The sequence below is a fragment of the Salvelinus sp. IW2-2015 genome, linkage group LG27 (assembly GCF_002910315.2).
Source record: "Salvelinus sp. IW2-2015 linkage group LG27, ASM291031v2, whole genome shotgun sequence".
NCBI lineage: Eukaryota > Metazoa > Chordata > Actinopteri > Salmoniformes > Salmonidae > Salvelinus > Salvelinus sp. IW2-2015.
Window position 1 is genome coordinate 1,763,353 of NC_036867.1, and position 3,513 is coordinate 1,766,865.

The 3,513-nt window shown below is 51.5% G+C and overlaps 1 pseudogene; it reads left to right on the forward strand.

The window, feature by feature from the left end:
• LOC111953848 (phospholipid-transporting ATPase IB-like) overlaps nucleotides 1-2,779 on the forward strand; it is a 108,205-nt pseudogene extending 105,426 nt beyond the window's left edge.
• Nucleotides 2,780-3,513: the final 734 nt, after the last annotated feature.

Below are 3,513 nucleotides of genomic sequence, written 5' to 3' on the forward strand. Positions count from 1 at the left end.
CACTCCCCCCGTCACAACACTCACTCACCCTCACACTACTCTCCCCGTGCCCAACGCTCTCCCCTCACAGCCCCAGCTCTCTCGTCACCGACTAATTCAACACACCACATGACACCCTCACCAACCCAGTTCAACATCACACACCATCAACATTAACACACAACATCAACGGGTCCCCACATTTAAACCACTCTCCCCCCGTCCCAACCCTCTACCTCCACCTCTCTCCCCGTCCCAACCCCTCCCTCACCCCACCTCTCCCCCCGTCCCAAACCCTCCCTCACCCACCTCTCCCCCGTCCCAACCCTCCCTCACCCACTCTCTCCCCGTCCCAACCCCTCCCTCACCCACCTCTCCCCCGTCCCAACCCCTCCTCACCCCACCTCTCCCCCCGTCCCAAAACCCCTCCCTCACCCCACCTCTCTCCCCGTCCCAACCCCTCCCTCACCCCACCTCTCTCTCCTCCGTCCCAACCCCTCCCTCACCCCACCTCTCTCCCCGTCCCAACCCCTCCCTCACGCACCTCTCTCCCACGTCCACCCTCCTCACCCCACCTCTCTCCCCGTCCAACCCCTCCCTCACCCCACCTCTCCCCCCGTCCCAACCCCTCCCTCACCCCACCTCTCTCTCCCGTCCCAACCCCTCCCTCACCCCACCTCTCTCTCCCCGTCCCAACCCGCTCCTCACCCCACCTCTCTCTCCCCCGTGGCCCCTCCCTCACCCCACCTCACCCGCTCCTCTCATTCTCCGCATCGCTTCCCCCGTCACACATTCTGACCTCCTCTCCCTTGCTCCCCCTATCTCTGCATTCATCTTCCTATAAGGGATGAATACTGAATACTGGGCTGTTCGTTGAGGGCTCTGTCAACGCCTTCTAATAATTGTGTTTGTGTCGGTGTTTGTCGGAGACCGTGTCTGTGTGTGTTGGTGTTTGGACAGACAGAGAATGTGTGTTTGTGTGTATGTACGTATACGTGGAGGTGTTAGTCAAGGTGGACAACAGGCAGAGATGAATAAAGAAACAGACGCTTCAAGAGAAAGAGAAATAGATACAGATGGAGAGAATCTGAGTGGAGAGATAGAAAGGAAGATGTAGCTGATTGAGAGAGAGGCAGAGAGGATGATTAACCCCGAGAGTCAGGGTTAGAGGTCAGAGTCATCGCGCTGACTGCAGCTGGATAAACAGAGGGAGGAGACCCTAGTAGTTACTCAATGAGAGAGTATCTGTCTAACTTGTTGCTGGAATGTTTGTGTATGTTGTGTATGTTGTGTGTTATGTTGATATGGTGTGGAATGTTGATGTTGGTGTGGTGTGATGTATGTTGGTGCTGGTTGTGTGTCTATGTGACGGTTAGTGGGTGTGTTATGTTGACATTGTGTGTTAATGTTGACATTGTTGTGTGTTATGTTGAATGTGTGGTGTTATGTGACGTGTGTGTTTTGACGTTGTGTGTGTTGAGTGGGGGGCGTTGTGTGTGTTGACGTTGTGTGTGTGACGTTGTGTGTGTTTACGACGTTGTCGGTGTGTGTGTTGTCTCCGTCTGTGTGTGTCGTGTGTGTGTCGTTGTCGTGTTGTTGTGTTGTGTGTGTGTTGACGTTGTTGTGTGTTGTTGTGTTGACGTTGTGTGTGTGGTTGTGTTGCCGTTGTGTGTGTGTTTGTGTTGACGTTGTGTGTGTGTTGTGTTGACGTTGTGTGTGTTTGTGTTGGAGACAGGTTGTGTGTGTGCTTGTGTTGACGTTGCATGTGTGTTAGTTGACGTGTTGTGGTGTGTAAACGTGTGTGATGTGCGTTGTGTATGAACGTTGTGTGCAGTTATGTTGATGTTGTTGTTGACGTGTGTTGTGTGTGATGTATGTTGTGTGTTACGTTGATGTTGTTGTGGTAGGTTGATTGTGTCTGACGTGTGTGAATGCTTGTCGGCTCAGTACTAGCAGTAGACGTGACAGGGTGCATCGTTATCGCAGTCGATATGATGTTTGATGTATGTTTGACGTCATGATTAGGTTGTCGATGCTGAGATAGCACATGTGTGTGTGGTGTTGTTTTATGTTGATGTTCCGTGTTCTAGTTGACGTGTGGTGTGCTTGAGTGTGTGTGTGTAGTTGACGTGTGTGTGCTCGTGCTGTGCACCGTGCGTGTGTGTGATGTGTGCGTTGTTGACCGTCTCCTATGCTGGGGTTCGCTGTGTGCGTTTCTGTGCACCGTTCGTGTCGTGTGTCAATTGCACGTCGCGTGCTGTGTGTATCATGTTGAACGACTAGTGTGGGTGCCATGCGATTCATCCTACAATGACCCCACCAGTGTCCGTGTGTTTCTGCTCCGTGTTACTGTTGACGTGTGTGCTTCCGAGGCTCGCTGTGGGTGCACCTGTACGGTAGTGTGTTCTCAGTGTGCCCACAGCCGTTGTTGGTGTGATAGTCGTTGCGTTCCTGCTTGAATCGTCGCTGTGTCGTGACATGCTAACTGTACATTTGCAACCGTGTGACACGCATCCCTATGTATGCCAACGTTGATGTGTGCTGGTGTTCTATGTCCTTCGACTTGATGATGTAGTTCATGTATGGAGTTGCTGTGTGTTGATCGTCGGGACTGTGTATAAATGTTGTGAAAAAGTTAGATGTGTATCCTATCGATGGCACAACACGATTGTGTTAGTGATTAATGATTGAGTTGTGTGTGTTTGTTGACGTTGATGTTGTGTGTGTTATGTTTGACCCATATGGTGTGTAGAATAAGTTTAAGACCACCAAACAGAACATTGCAGTGGAGACTGCATAGATGTTTATGTTGACGTGGCGAATGTGCATGTATAGATGTTGACAGAAGGTGTGGATGCTAGTAGATGTTGACCAAAAGTGTGTGCTGTTGATGTGTTATGCACATATGACGGTGGGTGTGTGTGTATGTGTGACGGTGGGTGTGTGCCTGGATGTTGGAGGTTGGGTGTGTTTGCGGGGACTGTTGATCAGGCTCCCGGGTTGGTGAGTGTTACCGTGCTGGTGCCTTGTGTGATGTTGACGGTGGGGTGGGTGTGATGGTTGACGTGGTGTGTGAATGTTGACGGTGGGTGTGTGTGATGTTGACGGTGGTGGTTTGGTGTTGACGTGGTGGGTGTGATGTTGACGTGGGTGGGTGGTGATCGTTACGGTGGTGGGTGTTACTGTTGACGTGTGTGTGTGTGATGTTTGACGGTGGGTGTGTGTGATGTTGACGTGGGTGTGTGTTGTATGTTGCGTGGTAGGTGTGATGGTGAGGTCTGGTTGTGTGTGATGTGAACGGTGGGTGCTGTGTTATGTTGACGGTGGGTGTGTGTCATGTTTGAGGTGGTGTGTTGTGATGTTGACGTTGGGTGTGGTTGATGTTGACGTGGGTGGTGTTGTCTGACGGTGGTTGCGGTGTGTTGACGGTGTGTGTGTGATGATTGACGGTGTGTGTGTGTGATGTTGACGTGTGTGGTGTGATGTTGGTGGTGTTATCGTACGGTGTGTGTGTGATTGCAGTGTGTGTAGTGA